General features: G+C 40.8%; 1 protein-coding gene across 1 annotated transcript in view; it reads right to left on the bottom strand.

Annotated features, from left to right (window-relative positions):
- Positions 1-19693, bottom strand: part of ARFGEF3 (ARFGEF family member 3) — a 2280599-nt gene that overhangs the window by 1375446 nt on the left and 885460 nt on the right. The window lies entirely within an intron of this gene.

The raw sequence follows: 19693 nt of genomic DNA, 5'->3' as shown, positions 1-19693 counted from the left end.
CAGGATTGTAGAGAAGATACTATAGCACTTCTACAATTCTTAGCCGCTGAAGGACATAAGGTAAATAAAAGTAAACTGCAGCTTTGGAAAAAACAAGTCAAATACCTGGGATATGTAATACCCAAGGAAGGTAGAACATTAGATGAGGACAGAAAAGTACCAATTTTGCAAGCACCAAAACACACTACCGAGAAGAAAATGATGTCCTTCCTGGGTACAACGAATTTTTGCCGGAGCTGGATTCCAAACTATGCTTTGGAATCTGCACCGCTAACTGACCTTATATATAGGAAGCCTATGGCAGCACAGGATTTATTACAATGGACACCAGAAGCAGAATCTGCTTTCTGCAAACTGAAGCAGTTAATAGCATCCTCAGTTCTAGGATTACCAAACTACCATAAATGTTTTTTCCAAACTGTAGATTGCAAGCAAGGTTATATGACATCAGTGTTAACACAAGAGCATGGGGATAAGCAACGCCCCATTGTTTACTATTCATCACAACTAGACCCAGTGGCACGGTCCTTAACCCACTGTGTACAAGCAGTAGTTGCAGCTGCAATGGCAGTACAGGCTTCGGCCTCAGTAGTCTTATTCCACCCTCTCACTTTGAGAGTGCCTCATGCAGTCGCGATTATTTTACTACAAGAAAAGGTGGCATATCTTTCCCCTGCTAGGCATCTTTCCTGTATGACTATATTGTTGAGCCAACCTCACATGACAATTGAGCGATGCACGACTTTGAACCCTTCTACTCTCCTCCCGACCCCTGCAGACGGCACACTGCACCGCTGCCTGCAGGTAATTGAGCAAAAGACACTACCTAGAAAAGATCTCACGGATGTCCCCTTGGATGATGCCGAGGTGGCATACTACGTGGATGGTTCGTGCAAAAGGGGTCCTGCAGGACAGAACCTAGTAGGATATGCAGTAGTTTCTGACACTGAGATTATAGAAGCAAAACCCTTACCACACAACTTATCTGCACAGGCAGCAGAATTGATTGCCTTGACACGGGCATGTACCTTAGCAAAGTGTAAATGTGTAAACATTTTTACTGACAGCCAGTACGCTTTTTCTACTGCACATGTTTTTGCGCAACAGTGGAAAAACAGAGGAATGATAACATCTACTGGCAAACCTATAAATCATGCACAGTTTATTTTAGATCTTTTAGAATCTATTCAGTTACCTCAGAAAGTAGCTATTTGTAAATGCACAGCTCACACCAAGCAACAAGATAGGACTTCAAAAGGTAATGCGAGAGTTGATACAGCTGCAAAACAAGCAGCTACAGAAGTATTTCTTTTAAATGAGGAACTACAACCCTCTGTGATTTTAGACTTAGAAATGTTACAAACAATGCAGACACTCACTACGCAAGCTGAAAAACAAAGATGGGTAAAACGAGGAGTAATTCTCGAAAAGGGGCTGAACATCTCTAAAGAAGGGAAACCGATACTACCATCTAATTTGCTTAGATATGCAGCTTTGTTGAGCCATGGGCAGTGCCATGTCTCAACAGGGGGGATGGTACAGCTGGTGAACCAGGTGTTCACAACGTACGGATTTACAAACCACTCTAAAAAATTTTGTTTGACGTGTCAAATTTGCAACAAACATCATGCACAAGGGGCGTTAAAGCCCAAGCAAGGGAGTTTCCCTACACCACCATATCCGTTTCACACCATCTGTATGGATTTCATAGAACTGAACAAATGTGAAAATAAGAAGTATTGTCTTGCCATTGTAGATATGTTTTCCAGATGGGTGGAAGCCTTTCCAACCAAAAATCCAGATGCAGCCAAGGTGGCAAAAGTACTTGTCAAAGAAATCATCCCTAGATTCGGCATTCTGGAAAGGATCTACAGTGACAATGGTACACACTTTGTAAACCAAACCATACAGCAGTTAAGTAAGCATTTTGGTATTTCTTTAAAAAATCATTGTGCATACCATCCGCAATCTGCAGGGCTAGTTGAAAGGCATAATGGTATATTAAAAAACAAATTGAGAAAGTTAATAGCTGAGACAGGAAAGAATTGGTTGTATTGTTTGTCCCTGGCGCTGTTGTGCATGAGAACTGTTCCGACTGCAAAAGGATTGACTCCTTTTGAAAAACTATTTGGAAGGGCTTATTATACACCCCAGTGGAAACTTCTCATGCCCTCAGACCAGGAAGCTGATTTTACACTAGCTGAATATATGAAGAAAGTCATGAATTCTAAACATCTGTTGAAGTCAAATTCTGTTTCAGATAGAAAGCAAACAGAGACATCAGAGGTGGCAGTGACACCCGGGGAATGGGTGTGGATAAAAGTTGTAAAGAAGACGACTTGGTTGTCACCAAGGTGGGAAGGTCCATACCAGGTGCTTCTTTCGACACCCACTGCAGTCAAGATAGCAGAGCGAGCTTCATGGATCCACCTGACGCACTGCAAACTAGTTAAAAACTTTGACCTGGACAAAAATCTTACCTCTCTATCGGGGCCCTCAGCACAAAGTCTGGCTACAAAGGGGGGTCAGATCAATAGGACTGATCCGTCTCAACCCCAGTGAAGAAACCATCAGTGCCGAAGGTCCTATTAGGGCAGAGAGTAAGATCACATGTCAAAAGCAAAAATGATGGAATCCAGAAAAATCCAAATACACCTACTCGGAAGAGTCGGAGAAAACAGGAATGCAGAACAACCATTTCCTCAGAAGTATTGCATAATCATCCTGTTGACTGTACTAGTGACAATAATCTTTTTGTTGTGGCCATTCCTTTTCCCAGCCACACAAACTGAACTGAACAAGCGTGGAGAGTTGCACGTAGAGTGGCACCCAAACTTCAACACTTACCAGGCAATCAAATATGTGTATGCTGAGACCTTCAATGTTTCGAATTTCTGGATTTGCACAGCTTTGCCAACAGCATACGGGGGGGTTATTGTTAACTTCAGTCCCCCTAGGAGCCAACAAGACCTGGGAAAATTTAGTCTGTGGTACATCAGATGTCACATCACAAGATAAAATAGCACTGCACTTGTCTGTTCGACAGAAGGGGACTGTGCGTTTTTACAAAAATGATACAGTTCAGGTGGGTTGGAGCAATTGCAATGTGACTGTTCCCTATAGATGCTACAATAAAACTGACAACACAGGTTCCTATTGCAACACAAGCTATGATTCATTTTTGAACTGATGCATAGGACAACTGATGAAGTAAAACATAATGCTGACCTCTATAAACAACTGATTACAGTTGACAAAAAAATGTTTCATCCAGAGCCAGGACACAGTAAAGTTACTACCAAAGTAGAAAATTGCTACTTTGTATGTGGTAGGAAAGCATATAAGTGGTTACCTGAGAATTGGTCCGGCAGTTGTTATTTGGGGTACCTGGTTCCGGCCATATGACACACAGCAGTTTTACCTCAGGGGAAATTCGGAATGTTCGACGAGAAATCAAGAAGCCTGTCAACCCAGTGGGGCAAATCAATGCGGGCTGGAAAAACCATCATGCTGTGAGCCTAGGGAAAAATGGACAGTCACATATGGACTTGGGTGATACCATCATCTCGTGGGCAGGTGTACTGCCAGCATATGGAGCAACAAAATCAATCTGCGAAACTGAGAAAATTGTCTAAACTTCTCGAAATAATGAGCAATGCAACCTTTTCCGCTTTAGAATTGGTGACTGATGAACTGAATGCCACGAGAACTGTAGTGCTTCAAAACCGCATGGCTCTTGACTTCACCCTAGTGGCGAGAGGAGGTACTTGCACTTTAATCCAGGAGGAGTGCTGTTCGTATATTCCTGACCACAAACACGAGACAGACAATCACCTTGAGGTAATTCAGCAGGTGTCGGCTATGACCAAGCCAGGACCAAATCCATTGGTGGACTTTTTCCAGAGATTGTTTGGGGGGTGGGGCAGTATCCTAATGAACATCCTAATTGCCATCTGTGTAGGAATGATCCTGCTGGTGGTATGTGTGTGCTGCTGCATCCCCTGCATGAAAAGGCTGATTAAAGACTTTATAGACATGTCAGTTGCAGAAACCTTACACCAAGGTGCTGAACTTGAAGAATTGCTAAAAAACTGAAAATGCTTTCATAAGTTTAAACTGAATGACTCACTTAACTGCAAATCCTGAGTAGGAAGAGGTTAGGGGAAGAAAAAAAAAACTGTTTATGCTTATTTTGAAAGTAGAATAAAAGCATTAAAATGGGGGAAATGTTAGAAAAATATGTATTGGTAATATGCAGGTTTAAAAGGGTTAATACATTTATTCTGTTCACACTGCATGAATCTGCACAGCTATTAGAAACTTAACAAGAAGCATTCTATCTGCTGTCAGCAAATAACAAGAAGTAATTCATTTCTACTAGTGTCATGAAACTTAACAAAGAGTTATTAATTTTCTGCTTATGCCATGAGAAAGTACACAGCTGCTAGAAGCTTTGATAAGGAAAACAATGGATGCTTGAAAGTATAAACCGTAGTCAGCATTACTTGTACCTAAGCTAGAAATGTACCTTGATAATCTAGGCAAAATGTAACACATATATTAGAACTGCACAATTGAAGAATTGAAAGTTTGTGGTGGGCTAAAATAAGCCCGAAGGCCAGGTTGTTTTTCTCAAATGTTTTGTAAATCAGCAGTTATTCTCAACTAGTCAGCAATTAGTCTAGTAACATTTTCTGTAGAATACAGAAAGCTGTGTCTAACTATGTCAGCAATAGAAGTAACATTTCTGTGTGACATGGAAAGAACTGTATAAAAATGCCATACTAATTATTAATGCTCATACAAACCATTCTGCCAGCATGCTTTGTCTCCTTGCTGCAAGTTAATAAAGGGTGCCTTATTTGAACCTTACGTGAATTGGTCTTTGAAGTTTTTTCCTTTGACAATCATTGAAATTGCCACACCCAGTGATGACAGTGTCTTGCATACAGACAGACACAAAGTCATAAAATACCAGGATTTGCAGGAAGAAATGAGAACAATGGGGAAGAAAGATACCCCGACAGTTCTAATATTAGTATGAGCAATGGGTCTTATAAAAAAGAATTTACAATCTTATTTAGGTAGACTACCAATACGTGTAAACTCCATATGACCTGCAGAAGGAGTCATTACTGGGCACATTGCGGGTGCTGTGAAGAGCACTACCGACTGACATCAAAGACTGAAACAATACTAATTTCATGAACTTTACTCATACTTTGACTTAGGAATGGGGTCCATTCTCATCATGGTACTAGAAACCCAAAAGACTTGGAGAAATTAAAAAAGAGCAACTAGTTAGTTGGAGCAACTTGCTAGCTCTCCAACTAGAGGTACAAATATCCTACACCTAGTACTCAAGAATATGTGGGGATGTTGCTCCCTCCCATGCATTAACTCCTCTCTGGTAAAATCTAATCACAAAATGATCTCTTAGTATTAAAACTAACCCAGAACTCCAGTCAAACTCTAAACCTCTTAAGAACTTTGCTAATCACCTCAAACTAAGTGAAGCTTATTAAACTTCCAAGCCCCTCCAAAGCCAAATGACAATGAGGCCTACTCTGAGCTGTACACAAAAAAACTCTAGTACCACATTCACAGTTGCATAGAGGAGGCAGTGCCTGTCCGAGTCAAACCTATGACTACTGGAAAAAATAAACCACACGGGTGGACCCCATAGCATAAACAGGCTATTCAACAAAAGGAAAAAAAGTCTCCAAAGCCAAGAAGGGACAGACAAAACAGTTCAACAAGTCACTCTCTAGTCTAAACAAACAAATTAGAGAACTGATCAAATCTGCCAAAGTAAAATATGAGGCAAAGACAGCCTCCCGGGTGAAAGATAACCATAATGCTTTTTTAAATTATGTTTGCAAAAAACAGTTAGCAATGATGACCATATAAGAAAATACCACTGTTGTTGGTGGATCTTGATTTGCAGAAAGCATTCTACAGAGTAAACTGGGACTTTAAGAGTATGGCAGCATCTGCATTCCCTGATAAAATTATAAGATTGATTATGAGGATATAAGTGGGGGGAGGTTCTCTCCGACGAGTTCTTTTTCAGCACAGGAATCAGGCACGGGGGTTCTCTTTCTTCTTTATTATTTGCTTAATATTTAAAACCACTAGCAAACAAAATAAGGGATTCAGAAAATCAAGGATATAAACTGGTATGGTAGTCAAGATAAGTTGGCTTTATTTGCAGGTGATATTACTTTATACCTGAAAAAACTAGAAAAAGGACATTTCAGTGTTGTGAAACATTCTGAGATAGTTTTAAATATTTTCAGGATACAACATTAAAGCTAAAAACAAAGGCAATAACTGTAAACTATGTATGCACAAACTAATTGTTTCAGCAGTACCCATATTTATGGAGACATGATAAAATTAAGAACTGAAAAGTTATGACAGCTAAGGATAAGTGGGACGAGACTAAACAAAAGATAAAAGAAAAAAAAAGAGAAATCGGAAGCTCCGTTTTATGGATACAGCTAGCAAGATACAAGCAATGAAAATGCTTTTAGCCCTTTTACACAGAGGTCAAGCACATTTTATCAAACAGAAAAGATGTTGTAGATAAAAATTAATAAAGAGTTAAAGGATTTTATCTGGGAGGTGAAGAGGGCAAGAGTCAAGGGATCAATTGATCCTTCCAATAGAACCAGCCTAATAAACACCTATGAACTAAAATCAGGCAAATGACCATAAGGGTCTTCTTAAGCCTAGCCATGCATCCCAAATTTCTGACAAGTTTTGATACCCTTGATGAGTATAAGCAGGGGCTTGGAAGATGAAACATTTACAAGAAGGGGTCTGGGAGATGAACCATTTACAGGCTGCTTGTGGCCAGTAAAGACATAGGTGCTAAATCAGGGATGAATTTCCTGTTCCCCTTCCAACTGTCCAAGTTACACTTGAATTGAGTTTGGGAGGAACTCTCTGCTACACATGGATGGGGAGCCTGTCCCAGAGATGGGTTTAGTCTCTGAGATACATACCTGTTTCTCCAGCAGCTCCTATTTATATCACAGGCAAGGTTCAAGTCTTTAGAACAGGTAATTCTTGCGTTTTTGTTTTGCGGATATGCAGGAGGTCCATCAGAATGTGGTCTGACAATGGCCGGTATGCCAAGCATAGATCTCCCCTCAAAAGCTTGTAGGAGACTGAATACAGGGACAGGGCCTTGAGGTAGTCTGCATAGGACATTTTACACATCTATATTCTTTTATTGAGGAACCTCACTGGACGTTCCAATTGTTGGATGTGCTTGGTTAGGTACATACCAAATGGGGTATTGTACTCAATGATAGGCCAGATGAATGCTGAATACAGTGGAACAAGGACTTCCTTAGACTAGTATGCCATACCTTTATTTATAAGTTACGCAACATAGAATGATTTCCTCACTACTATAGACATGTGATGGTCAAAGGCTAGATTACTGTCTGTGTGTGCCCCTAAGTCTCTCACTACTGAGTCAACTCAAAGGGATTTGTTGTCAATATTACAGTTACCAGGAATGGATGACTTCCCAAGGATACTATTATGCATTTCTTCACATTTAGTTTCAGTCCATGGCTCTGACACTAGTTGTTTGTCAGCCATTCCTGGAGAACATCTGTGTCCTGTGTGGGATTCAATGACAGCTCCTAATTTGCAATCTGAAAATTTAGTCAGCCAGAGACCACCGACATTGGTCTTGACTTCACAAAAGTAAATGCCAAAAAGGAGCGGTTCAAGACCAATCCCTGATGGACTCCACTTGTGACTGGCCTCTTTGGACTCCTCAATTCTAAAGGGGTATTTCAGAGCTGCACAGCTAAGGTTCCTATACACATCTCAATCAGAAAGCTAGAATTCAAAGTAGAAAGGGATGATGATGAAGTAGGGGGAAAAGCTCAAGAAACAAGGGGAGAGAGAGATTTTGGATCCCGATCCTTAAGGAGGAGAATAATAACCAAATAGAATATTATGTTCATAAGGTAGCAGAAAGTATTTAAACTAGCTCAACACAGGGATGGAAATAGGATACTTTACTGCAATTAGGGGTACAGAGAATAGGCAAGAGAGGCTATAATTTACTGGAGAAAACTGGCAAAGAAACTGAGGTACTGGGAGGAAATAATTCGAGGGACACATAACAGAATGTGAAATGGCCAGGAATTTATTTTAAATGCAGGCTAGAGATTGCCTTCCCTATCAAGGATTGATATCAGAGTATAGGCAAGGAGAAAAAAATGAGGGGACCCTAAGTGAAAGACCACCAGTGGTAGAGCTTTTTGTAGAATCTAGAACAGAAGCTACTGTTAAAAACAAATTAGTAGGGCAAATAAAATATCGTATGATAACTACAGGAAATCAATCAGATGAGGTTAGAAAGGATTGGGAAGAGAGACTGGAGAAGCAGTTCACAAAGAAACAATGGGGGGATATTTATGTGCGTCTCCCAAACATGCAACAAAGTCTAGAAGATTTAGGACCTTGAAGTATTTGCATAGGTATTTTTTGAACCCCAAGCAGAATTTTTCTTCAGGTAGATTGCAAATACTGGAGATGTAATGGAGAAGAAAGAGGTAACAGGGAACATATGTTTTAGGATTGTAATGACCTGGCAGACTAAAAATTCCCTGTAGACTACTCTATCAGAAAAACTGGGTGAGCAAACTGGTGCATCTAAAGAAATTTTTTGAGCTATGATATAGAAAAGGAATTGCCTAGACATTAGTAAAGCCTTGCTGAGTTTAACTCTTGTGGCTGCCAATAAAGCAATTACTAGAAAATAGAAATCAAAGCCTAAACCAACTGTACTAGTAGTAGTGAATATAGTAACAGAGATAAACTGGAAGTGGGATCTTTAGAAAGGGAGAAGCGTGTAGGAGCAGATTACATTGAAACAAATCGGAATTGTGGGAACAATACGTGCAGAATACTGTTTTAGGGAAGGAATGAGGTTTAAGGGAAGGCAGAAACTGAATGAGCTATGTAATGTTTGACTGATTGGATGGAATATAACTGATGTATATATAATGTTTGCAAATGAAAATATGTCAATTTGGTTTGTTTTCATAAATATATGATTGCCTATGTCAAGAGTTCATTTAATAAAGGTGTTTCTTGTTTAAAAAAAGACAGAAAATGCATACCCCTCTTCCTCCCCTCTCTTCAGTCTTCAAGCATATACTAACCTGAAATTCAGCATCCCTCTCCTAAACATCTACTGACATGCCGTATGGAATCTGGGTACTCTACTGGCAGGCTCCTAACAAATATTGTAATTCCTCTTTCTGAACAGAATCATATCCCCTTTCCTTTTGAAATATTTTCTACTATCCATACCTCTCAACTGTCCAGATTTTTGCAGAATGTCCAGATTTTTGCCTCATATTTCTTGGTCTATTCCTCATAAAATTTTTGGTTTTCGGGCAAATCACTTGAGATGGATTTGTGGATAGTAGTCACTAAATAATGACATGCATTTGAGTTTCAGACTTCAAATCGTTCAGAAAATGCATGCCAATACAAAATATTTTACTCTAACAACTTTCTAAGTTTATAAAATCAATATATAAAATCTGTCCATATTTTTGGGCCTTTGTACCCCCATTTTGTCAGGCTTTGCCCAGATTTCTTGCACTAAGAGGCTGAGAGGTATGCTATACACTCACACAATCTCCTTTCTATCTTCATTAGGACTACACAATACCACTAATGCCATCCCTTTATCTATGTTTTACTTACTTACCTACTACCCATATCCTGGCCGCATGTGTCTTAATTGACTATTCTACCTTTCAACATCTTTTCCCAGAATCCCAGTTCACCTCTTCACCCCTTCACACTGCTAAACCCTAACCATTGGATATTCCCAGTGTCTCTAATTTATCTTCCTCCTCACCTTCACTTCCTAAAATATGAAATCATACCACTGTGGTAAGCACCCTTCTCTCTAACAAGGTTTCATGTACCTCACATATCACATATGTACTCTCAAAACCCATAGCCATTGGAGCTAGATCTATCAGACTTTTGGGTATGAGTATCTCTTCCACCTATGCCCCCCAGGCAAAACAAGGTATCAGCCTCCATCTGTCAAAACCATCACAATGATCAGCTCTTGCTGTCCAAGTCACTTCTGCAATAATTCTATTCCTTCTTTTAAAATTCCCTTTCCCCTCTCTACCTTCTCTCCCATGCCCCTGAGACTGTAGTTCTACTTATATCCTCCCTACTTCTACCAAATCGTGAGTTTATACCAGATTGGCATTACTAATTACATCTAAACAGCATTTACTGACCCCCATAAACCATTTTGGTACATTCATCCTCTTATTCTACTGCTACACTGTCATCCTGTTGTACATCTTTCATCCTCTAAAAAAGAAGCAATATCCCTCACCCACTTAAACAAAATGAGCCACCTTAACAAAAATATATTTATAACCTACATTGTTGAAATAAATATAAATAGTTCCCCACCAGCCATATGAAAAGATAAAGAATGCTACTTAATTTTCAGTCTACCTTCCCTATTTTTCCCTTCTCCTCTCCCTATCATTATGTTCTTACCCTCCCTTATAACCCAATATATAGTGCTCAAAGGAAATAAAATACAAAATACTCAGTTGTACATATTCATAAATCATACACATTAAAAAGACGTTATGTACTCACCATAACATTCCATGTTTGTAGTCCATCTCACCCTTCATTCTTACCGGATGGGTTCGGAGCCGATCTTCGGCTCCAACTCGGCCGAATACACTAGCTTGAAGTCTCTAACTTGGCTCGTGGCAGAATAGGTATCCCATCATGCACTTGTGTAATTCCCCAGATCTTGTTTGCTGCCAATCATAACAATATGTCTAAATTAATAATGTGACCTTGGATAGAGAAATAACAAGGAAATTCAAAGGACGTTCTTTATTATAGAAGAAAGATCCCTCAACTAGGTCCTCTAGCAGCCCTTGGCTGGGGGAAGGTGGAAAGGTTCTAAGAATGAAGGGCGAGATGGACAATAAACATGGAACATTATGGTGAGTACATACCTTCTTTATGTTATGTTGTCCTATCTCGCCTTCATTCTTACTGGATGGGACAGCATTCCTAGCACCATTTTGCTAGGTGACTCACGGGAGTATACCTTTGAGCACAGTGGAACCAAAGGAAGCCCTGTCCCTGGAGGCCAAATCAACTTTGTAAAGAGTAATAAAAGTATGCGGACTTGCTCACATAGCAGCGGCACCAATACTGTCCATTGACAATCAGCTAGGTAAGCAGAGGACGTTGCTAATGCTCTGGTCAAATGGCCCTTAACTTTGAATGGTAAATCCTTGTTATTTGAGGTGTATATAAAGGTAATGCAGTTCGAGAGCCAATTTGTCAGCGTAATTTTTGAAACTGGCATGCCCTTTTTTGCTCCGGAAAAGGAGATTAACAATTGTTTTCCTAAAATCTTTACTTCTATGTAGATAAAACCTAAGTTGTCTATGCACAACCAATTTGTGAAGTTTGTACTCTGCCTTGTTGTTATGACTGGGAAAAACACTGGGAGCTCAATAGATTGATTTACGTTGGTTTGGTAATAAACTTTTGGCACTAAGGACAGATTAGTTCACAGAGGTACTCTATCCTTATTGAAAATTAAATATGGCGGCTTGATTGACAGAGCTTGCAACTCCAAGACTCTTCTTGCAGACGTAATGGCTGCTAGGAGAATTTTCCAAGAGAGGAATTTGAGATCACATGAAGATGACGGCTCAAAAGGAGGTAATGTTAGGTGAGTCAAGACAAAATGCAAACCCCATGGTGAGAGGTGTTCTTTTATGGGAGGTCTCAATAACTGCCTTTCAAAAATGCTTTACACAATTTGTATGACATCAGGTTAGGAATATGTTTGCCAAATAATGTGAAAATTAGAGATTGCAGCTAGATGTACTCTGACTGTAGCTGTGGTGGAGCCTTGCTGGAACAGTTCTGCAAGATATTCCAAAATTGAATTAACTGGGGCAGAAAAAGGATCAATGTTTTTTGCTTGTGCCCAGCAGGAGAACCTCTTCCATTTACTAGAATATAATTTCCTGGTAGAAGCCTTGTGAGAGGATACCAAAATGTGTTTTACTGCAGGTGTGAAGTCTTGAAGCCTGACTAAGTTTGAAAGTGGAGCACAGCCAAGCTGTCAAATTCAGGGTCTGGAGAGTAGCATGAAATGTTCCAGACATAGGAGTCAGAAGGTCTGGAACTGGGTCCAGAACCCACAGTTTCTCTTGCAAGTGAGGCCAAAGAAAGGGAAACCAAATTTGACAAGGCCAATATGGGGAAATGAGAATTAGCCTGCTTCATAAGGATTTTGCTTTCTGAATGACTTTGGGTATGAGTGGAAAGGGGGGGGCATACAGTATTCCCAAGGGCCAGTCGTGAACAAGTGCATTTCTCTGTGTCTCCCCCAGAGGGGAGATTAGGGCAACGTAGCTGCTGCATTTGGTATTCATAGCAGTGGCAAAAAGGTCGCAGCAAGGCTGGCCCCATTTTCTGAAAATCTCCTCCGCTAGGTTTTGGTTTACAGACCACTTGTGAGGCAATAATATCGCCCTGCTAAGCTTGTCTGCTATCACGTTGGATTTCCCCGGGATATGCATTGCTACCAGAAAACGCTGGGAAGAGACTGCTCATTGCCATACTCTTAGCGCCTCTCAACAAAGGGGGTATGATCTGGTTCCTTCTTATTTATGTACCAGACTACCGACATGTTTTTTGACTGGACTGCAATCATTCCTAGCAGAACAACGTCCTGGAGTGCTTGCAACGCCAGAAGCACTGCTCTCATCTCTAGAACACTGATGTGCAAATGGGCCTCATGTTCTTGCCATGTGCCTTGGACCATTCTTCCCAGATAATAACCCCCCCACCCTATCTGGGAGGCATCCATGGTCACCGTAGCTAGATTGTTGTGGCACTACGGGTCATCTGATGGTCACGTGGTCAGACTGAAGCTACCACAGAAGATGTCTCTTGCATGACTCTGTAATTCTGATTAGGTGAGACATGAGAAGTTCTTGTAACGACCACTGAGCAAAAACGAGCCACTGAAGAATTCTCATATGCAACCTGGCTAGAGGAACTAGGGTGATCATTGAAGCCATGGTTCCTAGGACTTTCAAAATTGTTTTTACTTTCACCTTGTTTCTGGGTAGAAGGTTGGTTATTTGTCTGAGAACAGAAACTCTGTTGGGAGGCAGACGTGCCATTATGGAAAAGGTGCCGAGATCTATGCCTATGAATGTAACATGTTGACAGGGCAACAATGCAGATTTTTGTAAATTCACTGTTATGCTTAACTGAGAACAATATTGAAGTATGGTGTCTCTTGCCTGTTGAAGTAGATGCTTGGTGGTGGCAGTTAGGAACTAGTCGTCTAGGTACGGAAAAACTTGAAACCCTAGACGTCCCAAGTGAGCCGTGACTATTGCCATGCTTTTGGTGAACACTCTGGGGGCTTGTAGTGAGAAAGGGCAGGGCTCAAAACTGATAATGACTGGCTCCCAGCCAGAAGTGTAAATGACTCTTTGATGCTCTGTCCATTTTTATGTGGTAGTACGCATCTTGGAGGTCTATCGAGTACATCCAATAGTCTTTCCCTAAAAAGGGAAGAAATGACTGCAGTGTCACCATTCATAACTTGGACTTCTTCACGGATTCATTTAGTTTGCTGAAATCCAATACAGGTCTCCAGTCTCCTGTTCTTTTTGGCACTAAAAAGAATCTTGAGTAAGTTCCGAATCCTATTTGATCTATGGGGACTTTTTGGATGACTCTTTTGTTTAGCAACTTTTGAATTTCTACAGTTGCTTGTTCCCTTTGACTGTGTGGAACATCCGGGATTGTTCTGATCTGTTGGACAGGATGGCAAAAGGGAATGGAATAGCCTCTGGATATTATACTTTGTACCCACTTGTATCTTGTGATATCTCGCCAGGCTTCTGGGTACAAAGTTAACAGCCCCCCCTGACTGCCTCCAGAGTAGAGCAGACGGTCCTCCTTTCAGGACTGCTGGTAGGTTCGGCCGCGAAAGGAATCACTGTCATCTTGGTTTTGCGGACCCCCTCTGCCTCTAGGACATCTACCATTATTGCCACCCCCTCTGCCCCCGGGGGAGGATTACCTTGTGCGTCTTGACAAACTCCCTGGGATCTTTTGAAGCACATTTTCCCACTCTTCTGACCTTTAGGGTAAGGTCTTGAAAGTAGTGAAAAATGTACTCGAACGGCAGAGAGTTTTCCCTTCCTGCTCGTATCTGGTGAGTGTGTCCTTGACTTTGGGTCCAAAAAGTGAAGAACCATCAAAAGGAGCATTGGTAAAGGTAGACTTGAAAGTTTCCACAAAGTTGCACAAGCGCATCCAGGAGCGTCTCCTCAGGGAAACTTCTGAACCCACTGCCCTGCTCGCTCCATTAGCTGCAAAGGAAATTAGTCACATGGAGCAGTTAATGATGGAATTTAAGGTAGATAGCAGAGAGGTCACCTTTTCTGACACCCCTGCAGCCAATAAACCTTGGAGAGTATCTCCTTCAGGAGATTTCTCTGTAGTCTTGTAAAGTGCGTAAGGTAGTTCAGCAATCTAAGGGTACAGATCACTGATGAAAAAATGCGCTTCCCATATCTGTCCATCGTCCGGGAGTCCTTGTTCGGTGGATGGACAGATTAGGATGTTTCAGAAAATTCCTTCTTGGTGGCTGCTGCCACCACCATAGCATCTACAGGAACACCTTTCACGAGAAATTCTTTTTCTGAACGGGCTGATAGGAACTGATTTAGCCTTCGAGGGACTGGTTCCATAGTGTCTGGTGACTCCCAAGCCTTTCGACTAACCAAGTCCAGTAGCTCGTCAAAAGGCAGAGATACCTAGGAGGCTGAAGGTTGAGATCCAAAGGCCTTCAGGTACACAGACTCCTCATCAGAACGGTTGAGGGTTTTCCAACCGCCTCTCTGTTTCAGGATTTCCAGGATATCTGCAAAAGAGATATCTTCAGAGGATGACTGTGGGGACCCACGCCTAGAGGTCAGTCAGAGGTGATGGACTCATCAGGGGAGTCTTTATGCTTCCTCTTGAATGTTCTCTTTTGAAGAGCCTCCTCAGAAGGGTATTCTGGGGAGGTCTCGGAAGAGTAGAGTTCGCCCAATGGGGCTCCCTAAGGCTCTAAATCTCTGCTGTCCTGTGGATTGGGTGGTGCCGAGACAGAAGCCGGTGCCTTGGTGGGGAAGAATACCAGTATCCTTGTGTAGAGCTGTAGGCGGGAACAGCACACTCCTCACCCCCGGCTCCAAGGAAACAGACGGAATCCTCGGCTCCACAGAGATCAGCTCCGAGGCTGATGTAGGAGCAGAGCTCAGCTGAGCCGACGCTCCGAGAGGTAAACACTGGAACCGAAGAAAGTCTGGTCCAAGCTCCCCCCCCCCGGAGCTGACCGGTGAACTTCGTCCCAGACTGCAACAAAAGTGTCAGAGCAGGGATCGGCTCCAAAATCTCCTGAAGGGGTCTCATAACCAGAGAGTCTACAGCAAGCGGTACCTGGCATTCTGGCTCCGAAGATCCAGCTTGGCTCGGAGGAGGAATAGTCATAGATGTAATGGTCTAAGATGGCTCCAAAACTGGTTGGGATGGAGCCAAGAACAATTTAGCCACTGCCGGCGACTTCAAAAGTCTGCGCACTACCCTGTCCATGTCATCGTCCAATAAACTCCTAGAGGACCTGGAGGAAAGGGTTGGTGAGCGAGATCTCTCCAATATAGGAGCTCTCAAGGTATGGGAGACCGGTAGAAGTTCAGTGGACCGGCTCCAAAAAATAGTCTATTTCAGTTCCGAAGGCCGTGGAGCCGAAGGACCTGATTTGTCCAAATCTATGATCCCTCTCAGTTCTGAGGGTTGTTGAGCCGAGGAGACCAAAGTATCAGAAGTTTTAGTCAATTTCTGAGGAGGCTCCAAATGAGCCGAAGAAGCAGGAGATGGTCTCTTTGTAGGCTTGTCACTTTTACTGGAAGGGGACTTGCTAGAAGCACAAGTACTTTGTAGAGCTTTATCAAAGGCAGGTTTCAGGAGTCCCTTAAGAATTAACTTTTTTTTTCTTTCCTGTAGTACACAGTAGCTAAAGAAATGACAGAATGCAAATGTCTCTTGGAGGTAAATGGTCCCCAAACAGTAAACACAGATAATATGCCCATCTGTTAGACATTTTTTGTGCACATTTCTGGCACTTTTTAAAGTCTGATGACTTAGGTTCCTTATCTCTAGAGTCTTTAGACATATTAAGAAGGAACACAACTAATACCTAAATGGAGTAGGCAGTAAAATAACTTTATATAAAACTAACACACACACAAAGGTTAATATTTTACCAAACAGTATAATAAAGAAGCATGTCTACTGAGCAAAGGAAAAAAACACAGGAACAGCTCTGCCCTCTAAGTTAAATGGGCACTAGGCCCTCTAACTTAAAACAGATGTACAACCTCTAACTACAACGAGCTAATATATGCGGATAAGGAAAAAACACACACTAACTATTCTGCAGTAACCTACTACTACACCACTACAAAAACTAACAGAAAAATAGAAAATGGCCTTGCAACTAACTACTGCCAACAAGCAGTTACACAATAGCAAGATTAAACTGCACTAGTAACTACAGCACACTAAAAACAACTATCGAAACAATTAACTATTACTAATGCTAAATATATAGAGAAAAATATTAATTTTAAAAGAACTTAGCCATGGCCAAGAAGAGAGCATCCGAACTCGTAAAGCGGCAAATGAGATCTGGGGAATTACACCACTGCATGATGGGATACCTATTCTGCCATGAGCCAAGTTAGAGACTTTGAGCTAGTGTATTCGGCAGAGTTGGAGCCGAGAATCAGCTCTGAACCCATTCAGTAAGATTGAAGGCGAGACAGGATAACAGAACATCAATTTTTAAACAGCATCAGAAATGTTTCCTAACAGTTCAGCAAAAAGACATTTTTTGAGATATTTTATATGTCTGCAAATTTTAAACTTGCGACATGAAAACTGTGCATCAAAATGTCTATGGGGAGGAAAACACATTATTTAGAAAGAGGTACTTTTCTTATTATAATTACTACTCATCTCAATAATTTCCCACCATGACACCATCAGTTTGTAATCTAGCTACTTATCAGTTCTTCATTCCACCTTAACAGTGTATGCATGTCGGCATCCTAAATGGCTATGCCCTCTTGTAGCAGGTGTCATGGAAGTAAACAAAAGATATACAGAAGAAATTGGATTAACAAAATTGTATTTAGAAAATAGTCTCTGCATGTACCACAATGTCCCATACTTTTTTAGTCACTGAGCTATATGACCATGTTTTGGAAAATCATATCCTAACTGAGACTACCTATGTCAGATATGTAGGGATCACTGTGGACATTCATCTACATCTTGATAAACAACTTGGCATGTAAGAAGATACTATGGGCTAATTAAGTAACATCATGTGATGCCTTTCAAGTAGGGATGAAAGGATTTTGATTCCATTATTTTAGGCAACTGTAAAACAGAGCATAGAATACCCAATGGTTCCTTCTGTTAAAGAAACCTGAATGTGTACAAAGAACATTTATCAGACAGGTAGCAGGGATTACACATCAACCATACAGGGAAAGACTACAGTACATCTCACTTTTTTTTTTTTACTGTTATTGGTTACTGTGAGAAGACTTACGAATGGGATATAAATGTCTCATGTAGTTCAAGCAGCAATATTAGGTACCAGCCTTCCAAGGCAAAACTTTTCAACAAGAAATCATTTGCTTCCTTATCACATATATATTCAAGCTAATTTTTTTTTTCACTTTAGGGGTTATAAACTTTGGAACATGCTAGCTTTTCACATAAGAAATACTGGGTGCGTACAAGCTTTTAAAGAAACATAGAGTCAAGGCTCAAAAAAACAAAAGTTTACAAATACGGTTTGTCATTCAGCAAACTCAAATGGCCCAAGTGGGCCCTGAGTTTGTAATACAGAACAGTGATCACTGAATTATTGCATATTTTCACATGTGTACACTACCACCACCATGCTCTGTAACAATAATATTAGGAATGCTGAGCTGTATACTTTCACAGAGAAGAGAATAGCCAGAATTCAGTACGCCACAATGCTTTGTCAGAAACACCATGAGAAGGGAGGTAAAGCTCTGCTCATAATAAAAAGGGCATGACAAGAAGTACTTAGACGGGGTCTATATCATATATTCGAAATTCCAAAATGTCGAACACCATATGTTCGAACTTGGAATTTCGAATATTGAAAACAGCAAATGCTCAGAATAGCAAACTTTTTCCCAGGGAAAAAATTTGCTGTTCCGATAAACATACACCCAACACAAGCACACCAAAATAAATAAACCACACATACATTTAATAAAACCCAATCCCACACTAAACCACATATACATTACTAACTATCCACTTACCTTAACCCGCACTCTAACCCTAAGGTCCGAAACTATCGCACACATACCCTACAAATCTATACACAAACTAATTAATACACACACACACACACACAGTTAATAAAACACAACCCTACACTACACCATACATACATTACTAACTATCCACTGACCTTAACCCGCACCCTAACCCTAAGGTCCATAACTCTCACACCACAGTGGAGGAAATAGTGAAGCCACGGAACGGCCCATCGAAATCTTGCCCTAGGTAAGATTTCGATGTTCCAGGACTTCGCTATTTTCACCATTCGATATTTTGGGTTCGATGTTTTCACATTCGGCGTTGTACCTCTTCGGAATTTTGATATAGACCCCTTAGACGTATGGATTAAAAATAATCTATTATAGCAGCTAAAAATATGTGGGAACAGACTAAACAAAAGAGAACACAAACATTGAGAAGCTGGATGTTCTTGACTCTTTATATGGATACTAAGGTACAAGCAGTGAAAATGTCTCTCGTCCCTTTGATATTATACACATCAGGCATATTTTTACCAGTCAGAAGGGAATATGTGGATCATAATTAATAAAGAATTGAAGCAATGTTTTTGGGAGGAAAGAGGGCATGGGCAAGAGGTAAGTGGGATCAGGTGTTTTTCCCCAGAGAACAAGTTGGTTTAGGATTATCAGATATGAAGGGATACCTTAGAGCTGTACAGTAAAGGCTCATATACATAATACAGACAGAAAACTACAAATCAAAGTGGAAAGACAAGATGTTGAAGGACAGAGCAAGATTGTAGATGCAGGCCCTTAAAGAGAACACAACCATAGAGAATACCAGAATTATAAAGTAGAAAAAAGTATTCTGAAAAGCTGAAAGTATCTTCAGAATTAAGCCAATACAGGAATGGAGAAAGGAAATTTTACCAATAAGGATGACTGCAAGTTGAGGCATGCAAAAAAGATAAGATAGAGATGGAATTTATTGGAAAAAGACTGACAAAGGAATCAATGTATTGGGAGCAAATAGCTAGGGATGGAATAGTCAGAGTGGGATAAGGCCAACCAGAAAGTCTGAACTGTGGTTTTTAGATTAACTTCCATACCTGCGAGTGATAAGACTTTACAGGCAAACAGAAAGGGGTATGGGGAGAGTTAAATGAAAGATCAGCTTTGGGCACGTTTATAGTTGATTCTAG

This window comes from Protopterus annectens, chromosome 1.part1 (assembly GCF_019279795.1).
Source record: "Protopterus annectens isolate FY-2018-M chromosome 1.part1, PAN1.0, whole genome shotgun sequence".
NCBI classification, from domain to species: Eukaryota; Metazoa; Chordata; order Ceratodontiformes; family Protopteridae; genus Protopterus; species Protopterus annectens.
The sequence above is the reverse complement of the archived record's forward strand: the minus strand, read 5'-3'. Positions and strand labels throughout refer to the sequence as shown.